Genomic DNA, 14,780 nt, shown 5'->3' with positions numbered 1-14,780 from the left:
CACCTGCCCTGGCACTTCTCAATCGCTTGTCGCGTTCGCGATGTTTGTTCAATGGACAATGGTGCCTTCGGCCTGCAAGGGCAGTCACCTTGGCTTTCCTCGGGCCCAGCCGCCTTCGGGAAAATGACACTGTTGGTTTTCCCTTTTCTTTCACAGTTCTCGCGGTGCTGTCCCGAGTTAATTTGCCGGCCCTCGCATCAGCATTAACACCTGCCCTAGCATTCCTCATTCGCTTGTCGCGTTCGCGGTTTTTCCTGCGCCGCGACGCTACTTGCGGTTTACCACTCACAGTGCCAGGCGGCGGCTCAACTGTTGAATCGTCCACTCCTGTGTTTCCATCTGAGCACCAAAGCTCATTTTCCTGCTGCCTTTCTTTCGGAGCAGCATCAAACCCATTCAGGGCAACAGAAACAATCTCGTCTGTACGGCACTTTTCCGGGAACGTTGCGCTCTTCCCTGGCGCTTCACGGCTGCCGTCGGGCGATTCCCGTTCACTCTTTGTGTCGCTTAGTACAGCCTCAACTTTCTGACCGCCAGTGCTCGCCAGCTGCACCAGCGGTGTCCCTTGTCTGGTTCTGTCATCGCGTGCACACCGAACCTCACTGCATTCTTTCTGGCGCGGGACCTCAGTCTTATCTGCCAACGCGCTATCTGTCTCAGGGCTAACAGTACGCGCGTCACACCTTTCTTTTTCCTCGCAAAGGTTTCGCTCTTCCTGTTCTTTCTCCACGCGGAGGCTTTTCTGCGGAATAGTCTCACACCTCTCGCCTGCCTCCTTGTTGAGAAGAGGTACCACTTGCTGGGGACAACCGCCCGACCTCTTGCTCAACTCCATTTCTAACTTACTGAGCTCAGTCCTTAGCTTCAGTAATTTTGCTTCCCTCTCACGTTCGCGCTGACGCCACTTTTCCTCTCTTTCTCGCTCTTCCTGCTGTCTGAGCTGCTCTTTTTCCTGCTCTTTTCGCTGTCTGAGCTGCTCTTCCTTTTTTTGTTCGATGAGACTCCACTCTTCAATGAGCTCCTCATCATCTGCCCCCAAATCAGTAATGGCCTGAATTATCATGGGTTTTCGTGCCAAACCCCTTGTCTCAATCCCCAATTCCTCACACAACAGCAACAGGTCCGACTCCTGCAGTTTCTGTAGGTCCATGACAGTTCTGAGTCTGAGCTATTTCCAAAACAACTATGCAAAAATACCAAACCTGTAAGATTTAAGCACAGGTGTCTACCAGTTCTAAATTTTAACCCTCTCTTAGAACCTGGTCCACATCAAAGGAAAAGCCAAGCACTCACCCACACACGTGATCATGACCCGAGACAGCTGCACTCTCGCTGGCCGACCGTTGTTGTCGCTTGTGGCTTCAGATTCCCATCGCTGATCCACAGTTGTTGGGTCTTCGTATCTCACCAGTCTTTTCAGATCCCAAGGCTTCGGATCCCAGGCGTCGGATCCCAGGCTTCGGATCCCAGGCTTCGGATCCCAGGCTTCGTATCCCACCGCTGCCACCAGTTGTTGGGACGCAAGGTAGCAGATCCCACCGCTGCCACCAGTTGTTGTGACGCAAGGTAGCAGATCCCACCGCTGCCACCAGTTGTTGTGGCTCGAGGTAGCAGATCCCACCGCTGCCACCAGTTGTTGCGGCTCGAGGTAGCGTGGCCAGTTGTTGTTGCACCAAGGGGGCTCGTCCGGGATGAAGGAAACGGTCTGAACTTCAGAATGGGTTAGAGATTACAAAAACAAGCAGATTTAATGGTAAGAAACTAAGACACTTATTTACAAAAATTTACAAAAAGAAGAGCAAGGAATCAAAAGTTAAGAGTTCATAGCGTCGAGCGTCTGGATGAGCCTGTTATCCAAGGCTCAGAGCCACTGGATGAACCTATTACCCAAGGTTCAGAGCCACACTGGATGAACCTATTACCGAAGGTCCAGAGCGTTCGTGCCCACTTTGGTCGCAGGTTATATAGCCCAAGACTCCGCCCCTGCACCAGGCGACATTCCACCGCGACACAAAAGATCGGCACCAGCACCGCCATCGAAGACCTGTTGAGCCTCCTCACTAGGCGGTAACTCATCGTGGCACAAAAGATCGGCACCACACGTCACTGCCAACTAAGACACCTGCTTAGAGCCCGCACGTGGGAACTGGCGAGTCCGCAGTCCGCATTCCTATAGCATTGTGTCGTGTTGACGTCACAGCCGCAGCTGCGCAGGCTTCCTCTGATTCGTTCCGGGTTTTTTTTTCAAGACGAGGGACAGCCTTTCTTCTCCTGTCGTCGGTTGCTTCTCGAAGGGGAGGTCGTTTTCGCCGAGCCGAGTGTGGGAAGAGCCTCGTCGGCCACTTCCCAGAAAGTCACCCTTTTTCGTGAGGTCATCGTGGGGTCAAGTTGAAGTCAAACGACCCGTCAAAATTGCCGCTACGTTGAATCTCCCTCTGTTTCATCTCGGGTCTCAAGATGGGTCGTAACAGGGGCCAAATGACCGGAAGTGTGGACGGAGCCAATGCGGGGCGCCAAATTTGAAGGTCCGGAATGAATACTGAGATGAAACGAGGGAAACTGTGCAGTTAATCGAAATTCAATCAATAATTAATGACAATAGAAAGCGTCAAAAGTGCATTAAGGTGAATTAAGGTGCAATAATTGTGACTAGAGGTGATTTAATTATGAATTAAGGTTCATTAATCTGATTTAAGTGTGAATTAATGGTGGATCAAGGGTAAAATAAGAGAAATAACTATGAATTAATTGTGAATTAAGGGTGAATAAATGAATAATTGTGAATTAAGGGTGATTAATTGAATTAATTGTGAATGAATCGGGTGATTAAGGAACCATTTAAAAACAAAAAGCAACTTGAAATAAAGCGGCGTCATTGATTACGCATTACTCCAACGCGGGTTAGCGCAGTGACCTCCAATTTTTGCTGTTCTCGGAGGATCACACGTATTTCTCAGCTTGAGCGTCATTTGCTTTGCAATTTTACGCATATATATCAGCACAAATTGAGGCCAGTATAAGAAAGTAGCATAGCTGTTCTTGTCATGGTGTGAGAGGATGGTTCGCAAAGCATACAGTTCTTAAGCCTTAATCCCCTGCTTACTTCCATTTGGATCACTGCAACTTTTCCGTCAATATGCGCTTGGATACCACAAATATACGTACTAACACAAAAAAAGGAACTGATCCCCCCTCCAAGTTCCGATCTGGGCCGCACTGCATACGGGCGCCACCTGAAAATGCACTCCTGGTGTACAGACCGGCGCCGGTGTCAACACCAGTACTGCATCGTCAGGTGGTGCTATGTGGCTTATCTTCACCATTCCATGTGGCCAATGCTCGGTTATTTCTATCCAGGATTGCAAGGACAGGTACACAGAATACTTTCTGTTGGAACCCAACACAGACGCTGTCCCGCGGTCGCGCACAGGCAAGCCTAAACAGACGAATGCAATCCCACGCATCCGGAAAAATTTTTTACGTCTAATATTTCAAATTTCCGCGGTTCCCGAGTAGCTACCTGTTTATTACGGATCTACCACCGGCTACTTCTAAAATCCATGTACAGCTTGAAAAGATATATCAAGCTGCAAAATCCATTGTGCCTTTCGGTCTCACTCAAACTCGTCGTCACTTAAAAAATGCCTGAAATTCTCACCACTTCTCCAATATGAGGTTTCACTCAACGACAGCACGCTAGAGACAACCAACACAAGGCTCTAAAACGATCGCCGAGGCTGGTATTTTGAGAACACTTTCATCTTCATTAAAATAAATCTTGCTCTTCAAGAGTCTATAAGAGAGACGCTAAAAACAGACATACAAAACAACAAGAACTTGGTTAAACACTGTTGCTTCGATCTGCTTACATCTGCGAGGTGTCTGTGACAGCCAAATATTCACTTGCGCTACCATCTTTTTCAAGAAAAAAACTCAAACCCTCTGAAGGAGAGAGCTGACAGGAAACTGACGCGCAACTTATTCGAGAACGTCAATCAACTGAAAAAAGAAAAGAAAGCTTCTGAGCGCTACGCTTCCTCTCAAAGACAATGCTCAGCCCTATTTTCAATGTGCTGAATCTCGATTTAGTTCTGCAAAAAAGGACGGCCAGTAACAAAGAAAGACTGCCTAAAAATGAAAAGATAATATAAAGCACAGCTGGGACGTGCTGCGTGGGCCAGAGCTCGTTATAACGGAGGAAACCGTTCTCTGAACGAGTCTTTCGCGCACGGATTGCTCAAGCCCGTCCCAAGTTTCGGCTGCAGAGGCACGCACGGGAATACAAGTATTAGTATTTACACGGCCACAACACGCTCACAAATGTGAAACATGCCTACTGACAACTCACAGTTTTCCACCTCTTCACGAGTGCTGCGAATAGACTCTCAGTAACAGAAGCCTTCACTACTACAGCCCCCCCGCCCCCCCCCTCCCTGAGGCAAGGGATGATTGAAGACGGCCGCGAGTTTCCGCTTGCGCCGAACACGAAGCAATCAGCAAGCGTAGACGTGCGAGAATTCTGTGCCTATTGATGGAATGGTAGCGCGCAAATGTTTTCGCCCCGAGAACACCGCACAGATTGAGAAAAGCGAGAAAAAAAGAAACGATGCCGAACCTTTCAGAATTCGCGTTTCCTAGACAGACAGAAGTGCGACCTTCACGCGCTCGTTTCTTTTCCCATGCAAATGGGCATAAAATAGTGTTTTTCACGAAATATCTCTTCAGCGTGATGTAAGAAGAGACATGAGCGTACGTGTGTCTGAACTTTGAAGGAGCGGAAGTTTTATTAGGCGACGCTGTGCATGTCTACTTATCGTATGCCCTTATACATTATGTGCTATGCTGCTTTGGCCTTTTGAAGCAAGGCGGACAGCCGAGCGAAGGCAGATTTTCATGGCAACGCTTGTGGATGTTGCACAAAAAGTATTTTTCATACATTACGATGAGAAAAGCTCCCCGCCTTATTCAGTTGAAGAATAATGTGTTAAACAATGCCTGCACCTTAAATTGCAGATGGTCTAAAATTCCTCTGCATGGCGTTTTTTTTTTTTTAAGCGATTCCAAGCTTGATGTGACATACTGATGCCAAACAACAAATTGTAGCATGGAGCGTGCTAGCATTATGAGTGTCGAAATAACATTTTCCAGACAATGTACGTCACCTAAAGGAAAGTGCAACCAGTACACAAGTCATGTCAAATACGTACCACGCAGTTACGCTTCCTTTTCAGTTGCAACAGCACCATATTTGTCTGCAATGAGACACGGCAGAAAAAAAGATAATACAGCGAAAAGTATTCTGTTTACAGAGTCACTAATTTCGGGAAGCTCGAACTCGCGCATGCAACTCAGTACCTGCAAAGGGCCTCCGGCCACGCGTAAATATAATGAGGGACTTGCCCTTCTTTGTATTCATTGTAGGCCGCCAGTGTATGCCCGCTGAGAGCGATGAAAGCAGTTGTTAGCGAACTCTCAGTCCTTAACTCGCACTGACCCGCCTCTTCTTTCTGTTCGCTCCCGTACTCTTTGCCAGCTTAATTCTCACCCAGACTGCGCAAGTGACAGATAGGTGAGAGAGAAAGAAAGAAAGAGAGGGGTCTTTTATTCCCGACGAGACAGTTGAAAGCGGGTCGTACTAGTTCGGCTTAAACTTTCTTGTCATCACTAGCTTTAATGAACCTTGGCATCAGTGCGCAGCATCGCACACTGGTCTACTTGCCATTTATACTCTGCACCTGCATGCAACCTGGAGCATGTTAGCAATTAATTAATATTCAGCACGCCGTTAATATTCCGCCTAGATGCACAACAACCACCGGTTGAAGTTTGAACAATGGCACCACAGCATATTCATGCCCTACAGCTGTAAGAGGCCTCGTCAGAGAGCGAGGGCGAGAGAGAACTGTAGTGTGTCGGTTCAATGCTTGCTTCAAATCAACGTTCGGTCCCGGGCATATCCCTCTCTACCCATCGTTTATTCAGACTATTCGCCACTAACCCTGCTCACCCAATGTTCGCCAGGCGTCGGTCCGTTAAAATATTAAAGTTCGTCCGGGACACGCTCTAAATAAAGATAACGTTAGCAACGTTGCGAAAACAATCGAAACAAGCTTGTTACTGAGCACTCTTTAGAAATCCTCGGCAGGTGTGCGGTTTAGGAGCGCACAATAGGTCACTTTACTATTGAAAGCGGTGCAGAATGTGGCCCGGTCGAGTACTGTGATTACAGAAGGCGTAAGTAACAAATGCATCTACTACAATGTCTGCAGGATGGAGGGCTAGCAGCGGAAAACATTTCACAAAGCTCTGCCCTCACTTTGCCATGCATTCCTTTTTTCTTAACCCTAAAGCTGTAACTCTCTATATCACCTCAATCGTGTTACATTACAGGCAGAGCTCGTACCCGTCGTTGATGATAACAGAGGCCCGTCTTGCACTGTTTACAATTTATTAATTTTTTTTTTCGCAAGGAGGGGAAATGTTCTTGCTATGACTGCCAGCCTCCCATACCAAACCAAAACAGGCCTGGTTTTTGGTATATCAAGGAAGGCTTAGAGTACTAGACAAACTTGCTCTTTGTGGTTTCAGTTACGTGCGACAAGCTTCGCGCAGGTATGATAGAAACTTTACCACGCGTCTGGGGTAACTTATTTTTTCAGCACTATTCTCGACATTGTGTGCATTTTTCTCCTGTTCTGCGTTTTTAGTACCGTCGTCCTCTCTTTCCCTGCTTCATTGTTTTCGTTTATTTTTATTAATTTTCTTTTTTGTTTTAGTAGGAGTGTTCTATTTCTTTATCGGATGTTTATCAACATTCCGCCTGCAATTAGAAAAAAAAACAAGTCAGCATTCACGACAGCGTGTGCAACCGCACCCGAATATACGGCATACTCCCCTAGTTAAAATGACTACTGCATAAAAACAAACCTTCGCCGCTTGTGTACTCTACTTTACATTAGATATATAAAATTATAAATACTGAACTAATACGATATCCTCCTTGAAGATCGCACGCACAACGCACTTCATTTAAAATGCGAGCCTTCCTTTGCATTTCCCAAAGCAAGACTGAAACTTTAAGCAACATGTACGCCGAGTATCCATTTAAAAAGAGCGGAGATATACATTCGCACCAAGACAGATGATAAATAAAAGCATATAAAGCTTCTTCCGCCCTGTAGCTGAGATTCAATATGCTAAACAGGATGCTTCTACAAAGCCTGCTACGAACTGAGCATAGTGCCCTAGATATTCTTAGTCGCCCGAAAACCAATGAAAAACTAGAAAAAAAGTCGACGCTTTTCCGAACAAGCTTCGAAGAACACAGACTTGCATACGCATCCAGAAACCATTTGTGATCGCGAACAGGCGTAACACGACAACAGCGTCAGAACCGGATGTAACGCACGCAAGAGCAAATCGTGCAGACCGGGGGGTTTTGAAGACTGATGGCTTGTTTATGCTCTCCGCTGGCACGCTTTTCCGCCTTTATTACCCAAAACAAAACATCGCTTCTAAAAGAAAAAAAAAATGCCTGACGCCGCTAAAGGCCGCTCTCTCTAGCTTCTGGGCTCAGGCGTCAACATGAATCAGGACGCCACATAACGCAAGAAATGAGCCCACCCTTCTCCTTGGCGCTGGTAACAATGACGAATGCCTTTTCTTCAACCACTGCGTTATACCTTGCGGCATGGCGCACAAGAGCTCTTTTACGCTTGAAACTAAGGAAGGCCCCCGCCTTTAGCGAAATGCGCATTACATGAGCCGGTACGGCGACTGCACATTAGGCGAGGTGGGAGATGGTTGCCGTCTAGGAGCCGAAACATTACCGCGTTATTTCATAGCCCGACAATCCGTACCTACTCCAGTATACATTGAAACTCGCGGGCAATGGGTTGATTCCTGTAGCGTGCGCTGAAGACCTGATACGCCCTCTCATATAGCCTGGACGTAGCGCGAAAATGAAAAATGCTTAAAAGAAAGCGCCTGGCTTGGAGTTGTTTGCTCAGCCTATCCCAAAAAGAAAGACGAGACACAAGAGAGGTGGACTTTCTTTCTCTTCCCTGGCTCTTGCTCAGTTTCTTCCCGAATGCATAGAAGATATGATTATTCTTCCCTACCCCCCCCCCCCTTTTTTTTCATCCCGGTTATCCCTTAAGCGGATGAAACGCAAGGCTGTGCTCGGCGTTCCGCTCTTTGCGTTTGCATCAACGTGAAATCCTCTTTTCTGCATGCAAAGCAACGTCACGGCAGCGTCGGTCTCGAATTTGGCCCTCGTCTTTTTTACAGACCTTTGTTCAATGTTTATCTCCTTTTTCTTGTTCTTACTTTCCTTACAGACAGACGCACCAAAAAGAGATGCACTTCCTGTCACTATAGTGAATTCCAAAAAAAAGGAAAAGTCTCGCTTCCGCTATCTTGTTTCTCACAAATCAGATGATGGCCTAGCGTGCATGCACCGTGAAGCAAGAGCGGACAGCACACTTTGTGCCCTGGAAAAGCAGAATGACGTCAGACATGGTACGCGGATGGTGTCGACACAGTTCTGCGTCTGGTTCTCTGCAAATTCTACGCAACGGTACAGTGGCCGCTCCGTCAGGCTTTGCTGGGGGGAAGAAGAACCGCGTGCCTCTTTTCTTGGTAAGTTCTCTGTCAAGATTCTCTTTTTGATAAGTTCTTTGGACGGGTGGACGTCGGCAGCGCACACAACACGGTACTTCTTTAACCGTTCTTTTCTGTCGCAGGCCACAGGCAACCCAGAACAAATTCCTCTCCTCCATCTGCAGAGTCGCGACTGGGTAAAATAAAACAAGTAGAAATCCATGCCCATCCGCTGTGTCCGTGTCGAGAATGGCAGCCAGAAATAAAAGGGAAGAAACGAATTTACGTGTGGGCGTTCGCTGAGTAAAAGCCAGGCGGAAGCGATGATCAATGCAGTCTGTTTTTTTTCGCATTTAGGGCTTTGGTTTCTTCCGCAAGACAAGTCCTAAATAGAATTTCAGAGCTGTCTGATCTGCGGTTTCTAATACAGACGGCAGTCTGCCGGACAGACTGGCCTCACAGAGAAAACAGGCCTCTGCCCTTTTACAACTCTAAAGTACAAGACAAAGCTGCAGGAAGAAGTGTCAGGCGACGGCTCTTTATTCCTTTTAAAACTCAGACAGGCCACGGCTTTTATACCGAAAAGAAATGAGGTCTGCACACTAGCTTTTAACATTTCAACGTTTCGCTATCTTGAAAGATATCTTCTTCCTTCACCAGGAATGTATTAAGAGTTTGGCGACGAATATATATATATACACTGACGGCTCAAAGACAGCATCCGGCTAGGCATCAGCTGTTGGGCTTTTATTTATGAGTGTATGTAACAACGCTAAAGCTGTCGGCTTTCAGTTGCGATATTTTCAATGCCAATGGAGCTCTGCGTCGTACTTTTCGCTGCACAGCTCACGCAGGCGCCGGTGTAACTTGAAGCATAGTCTATTCTATTAATAGCCTTAATTAATGACCTTAATATATTGCGGATTTTTCAAATTATGACATAGTTTGCTTCTCCACCATCGGCTGGAACTTGTGGAAGCTGTTTTAGATTCCATACTACTCCCGTGTCTTACCGGTTGCTAAAGCGAGCTGGCTTGAAAATGCTGCTCACAACTCAGCGTCTGTGGCCCTTATTTCATTGCCAAGTGCTGATCGAAAAGCGTGAATTCTGCGGCCCTGTATAGGTCACCTTCTGCTAAAGTTCTGTTTTTACAAGTTAAGCACTCTTTTGGAGTTTCTGCTGAATATGTAATACTAGAGCATACTCGAAATGGCAGCAGTACGGATAGTGCCGATAGAAATCGATATCGACAAACGGAGCTTCGCTTACGCGTGTATGAGATTATTGTATTTTTTTTTTTTGCTGGCGCTCCTAGTTTTGAGAATTCTCCAATGCGTTCTCAAGTGCCGCACTCGGTATGAGTCACAGAACTCTTCTGGCAGAGTACGAGCTGGCAGTGAGGCTAGAGGAGCGTTCTTTGATTATGCATAGACTGCTTAGGGCGTAGTACAAACACCAAAATGCAAGTAAATGCATCAAGAGCGCTTTAATACCTTTAAAAAATCTCTGGGAAAGTGCGTTACAAAGTTGACTTCAACTGCTACTTGAGTCCTCGTGCGTGTGCACGTGCGCGTGTGTGCGTGTCTCTCTTGGATCACTATATATAAACAACGGTCCGCTTCTTTCCCTTTGCGATCGCAGTTCGGTGTTACCTTGAGATGTATGCTTTAGAGTTTCACGTGTCCGCATATAACATGCAAACTACATTGTTGTGTAATACGTAATAAAAGTAACACACAGTTTGCTAAGCCGGAAGAACAGAATCTTGCAGCCATGTCCAGAGGGGATAAATTTTAAAACTTTTCTAGGTGTCTTCCCAGATATAGGCGATATCTGCAAACATACGGTGCTCTCTGCAACCACAACACTTCTTCCCTCAACACAAACACCTGCGGTAACCACTCATTTGCGCTCTAGTTAACCACAATGGGTCTCGTTACTCAGCGTTTCATCGGGGAAATTCAGCGGGCGCATAAAAATATGCTTGAATGGCCAGGCGCGCAAGCAACAGGCTGCGTAAATAAACAAATCGAGTTGTTTGTTTAAACCAGCCAAGGCTTCGCATTCGCGCGCATGGCTTATAACGCCCTACGAAGTGCAACAAAACAGGAAAGAAATTGGTGGTATCGAACCAAGATGAGTACGCGAAAACGTCTCTCTTGGGAATGCAAAGTTTCGCGTTTTATTATTTACAAAGGGATACGCGGAACAAACAACCGCAGATCGAAATTCCACTCGCTCTTCTCTCGTGCACACTTACGGCCCCCTCAGGAATCGGGAAGAAAATTTCAGTTTCCTCTTCACGAAGAAAGATGCGATAATAAAACACAGGGCACACACCTTTCTTTTGTGTTGTCGGGCAGCGCAACGCTCTTAAGATGCGAGGCTTACTCCAGGGAGAGCGGAGGCGACATTAAAGGGAAACAAAGGACCCACATCGTGGTGCAAAAGCAGCGGCGTTTGCTCTGTTCAGAAAGCGGGTAGCACAAGAGTGTTTTCCACTGTTTCATTCATTTGATACATGGGAGTTTTTTTCTTTCAATGCTAGACACAAAATAGTAGTGAAACATTCGTGTTGAATGCAGTAAAAAAAGAAAAAAGACTGCCTTGGCAAAGGCAAGATGTATAGCCGTGTGGAGCTCCCTGTAACGCAACCGAACAACGAGCCCGGGAATCCTGATGGGCGACCGCGGCTAATTCAGTTTCCGTGTTATTTTGGCTGTTGATTGGGTGCGACTTCAGGAGTTTATTTTAATACCACACAATCCGGTAAATAAAGCATTGCATGCCTTTAAGCGCTCAATGAGACCAAACCTGTTTTCGTCGAGCAAAACTAGAGTCCCGATAAACCTTAACCGCCCCGGAAATGGGCTGCTGTCACGTTAATCGCCGCAGTAATAAAAATAATAAACAATATATCCACAAATGGAGCATCAGTACATGAAAGTCCATGCGACTTTCTCCGACAGCGAGGTAAAAAATAATCCTTTTGACCTTTTTATTTGAATTTGAACAAGCCAATAGCGATTATTACTGCTTGAAAGTTGGCACAACGCGAAAATAATGGTCAACGCTACACCCTCTCTGCTTAAATCAGTTTTTTTTGCGCTGTTTTCTTTTGTGTCTTTTGTGCGAATGAAGCCTTCTTGCTCCGTGCGCTAAAACCGGCTAGGCTGCATGTTCTGGTAATTTTGTTTATATTATGTTCATATTTGCGTCTCCTTGCGAAGGGTTTCAGTGGATCACAACATAAAATAAAAAAAGATGCTCCAGAAAGAAAATAATATGCCAGTTAATTATAAAAACACTACCCTGGGCCACAAGCCAGTAAAGGCGCTCTCAAAGCGTCTTCTGAGTACCGAGCGGAGGCATTAAATATGCATATCTGCCGTCAAGCTTTAAAGCTACCAGAAAGCTGAACCACCGCGCGTCAAAACAACGACAGGTCAGTCTTCACGGCTCAAGGTCTCATTTTTTCACCCAGGAAATGAATTTCTACTCCCGTCCGCCCCTGAAATATATATAACCATGATATACGAGGAATAGAGCGCGCACGCAGATGTCAGACATATGGCCCGGATTTGCCTCAACTATTTCTTGCTGTGCCGAGGCGAATGTTGGTGGCGTGAGACAGCGTAGCAGGAAAGAAAACACGACGGAAATATTTCAAATATTTCAAAGGCACATAAGGTTCACATGTATATAAAAAAATATAAAAATTTGCGCACTGTTTTGTAGCAATGTTACGACGGCGGAAAATATCCCATCGTGGTGTACAACCCCGCTGCATAAATTCTGCAGCTAACAAACATATATCATGCACTGTATCACTAAAAATACTCGTCGAAGTTTTCCATGAAAGCACACTACGGTCACTACGCAAAACCTTGAATGGAAATACTGAGAGTTTCGCAAGAAAAAATACACAAAAACTGCAGTAGTTCTGCTTTAAACTCCTTTGCCCTACATAGCTTTTGTAATCCCTACAGATGCTTCAGGCATTCGGCTTTGCAAATTAGAAATCTACATTATAAGTAAAAATATGTGTATGTGTTATGTTGACAATTTTATTTGCTTGATTGCAAGTGTTTATGTTAGTTTTAGTATATATTCAAATTTCTGTCGAAATTTTGATTCATATTCACCGCCAGGACTTACTTAAAGCTTAAACGTAAAACAGCATGCACGACGGTGAATGTAGTAGCTGGTATATTCGTTTTCAAATGAACAGCTAACACCACTTTCATTGCAATGTTTCATACAAACCGACGTTTATTAGCAGATAATATGCAGTCATTAAATCATTTACAGGCGCAAATATCAATACAGACTGCGGCTACGTAAGAGCCACGCTGATTCTAACTTCGTCGACTGCCACTAAAAAAAAAACGCCATCCTGTACTGATTGTTTATTTAGGTATTATTACACTGAAATTGCTATTGGTGGCCTCGAAATATAACTCAAATTTTGATATATGTTTACATCGTGCATTAGCCAGCTTTTACAAGATGTAAAAATGGCTTAGAGCTCACAGAGATCAAAATTGTGGGTAACTCTCGCCATGGGATGACGACTCACTAGATTAATCTGAGGCAAAGTTATGGGTCTACAAACCACAAAACTCCGCTAAAGTCGCAAGTTCGAGATTCAAATTTTGGCAGCAGGCTGTGGTCAGTTGGCCTAGGTATCAGAGTTTCAGAAACCAAAACCACATCCCAGAATATCTATTCATCAAGGAATTCGATGTCGCGGTCATTGGGCAGAAAATAAACCAGCGTTACAGCACTAAATATTTGTTCAAACTTTGAATTATTTGAACTTGAAACAAATTAGTATGATTGAGAAGACTAATTAGGAGGAGCGACGGTTCTCGAACTATTTCTCGCCCGTTCTGAGTTAGCTAGAGAGCTTAGAGAAACAGAAAATGTTCCGTAATAGAAAAAGTTATCGCACGCTCTATAAATCTTTCACTGTGTGAATTTTTTCTTCTAGACTGCGTCATTCTGAGTGGTGGCCAAGAACAGACGTGCTCTCTCATTCGTATCTTCAATTTTGTTAGTTCAAAAACGATTCCTACCCATATCTGCCCGTGCCATTTTGCCTTTCTGTGTAATAAGAATAAGCATGCTGGTCGAGTGTGAATAACAGCATTCGGTTCTGTGTGCAGCTTTCATGCGAGCGAGGAGGTCGATGGATATTCCGGACGCTTGCACGAGTAACGATTGTCCTGTACCTTAGACTATAACAATTATGACAAAATAAAAAACACTTTATTTGATTTTTAGTCGTACGAGAGAACCGATGTCCAAGGCTCTGGTGCAGTTGTTCTCAGTCCTCACGTGGTTGCAATGCTCGTTTCAAGTGTTTAAGATGTTTAACGCCGAGAACCAGCATGCGTTGACGTATTCATTTTGGTCACTTACATTGAGAGGCACAAAAATCCACCGTTGCAGAGAAGTTAAGGGTAAGGTTCGTTGGTTGCTTTATGGGGTTTAACGTCCCAAAGCGACTAAGGCTATGAGAGACGCCGTAGTGGAGGGCTACGGAAATTTCGGTTACCTGGGGTTCTTTAACGTGCACTGACATCGCACAGTACACGGGCCTCTAGAATTTCTCCTCCAAAGAAATTCAACCGCCGCAGCCGGGATCGAACCCGCGTCTTTCGGGTCAGCAGCCGAGCACCATAAACACTGAGCCACCGCGGCGGCTAACTGTAAGGTGATATCTGTTTATTTGATTTATGTGCGCTGACGACGCACAGTACACGGGCGACATTCTAGAGGCCCGTGTACTGTGCGTTGTCAGTGCACGTTAAAGAACCCCAGGTGGTCGAAATTTCCGGAGCCCTCCGCTACGGCGTCCCTCACAGCCTGAGTCGCTTTGGGCGTTAAACCTCAATAAACCGAACCAATAAACCAAACCATTTTTATTTAATTTATTCCTTTTATTTGATCAATCGCAGCAGTCCCATATTTTGTCCCTCCATATCTTCACTGTCTTCACTTTTATCGCAATATTGTGCATTGCGTTGGTAAAATGCATTGTGAATTTTACCATCCTATTGACCCGATGGAAGCTAGTTTACAGCGTAAATTTCCAAGCGACAGCAATGAACAGAGCAGTAGGGTTAATGCCTATCATCTGCAGCACTGCAAGCAGGAATGTGTAACATGTAAA

The 14,780-nt window shown here is 45.5% G+C and overlaps 1 protein-coding gene across 4 annotated transcripts in view; it reads right to left on the bottom strand.

Moving 5' to 3' along the window:
• LOC149371484 (adenylate cyclase type 8-like) overlaps positions 1–14,780 on the bottom strand; it is a 427,973-nt gene that overhangs the window by 148,316 nt on the left and 264,877 nt on the right. The gene's annotated exons all lie outside the window — the stretch shown is intronic.

This window comes from Amblyomma mixtum, chromosome 1, assembly GCF_055824585.1.
Source record: "Amblyomma mixtum isolate Tamu chromosome 1, ASM5582458v1, whole genome shotgun sequence".
In the NCBI taxonomy this organism is placed as follows: Eukaryota; Metazoa; Arthropoda; class Arachnida; order Ixodida; family Ixodidae; genus Amblyomma; species Amblyomma mixtum.
Note: the sequence above shows the minus strand (reverse complement) of the source record. Positions and strands in the feature narration are given on the sequence as shown.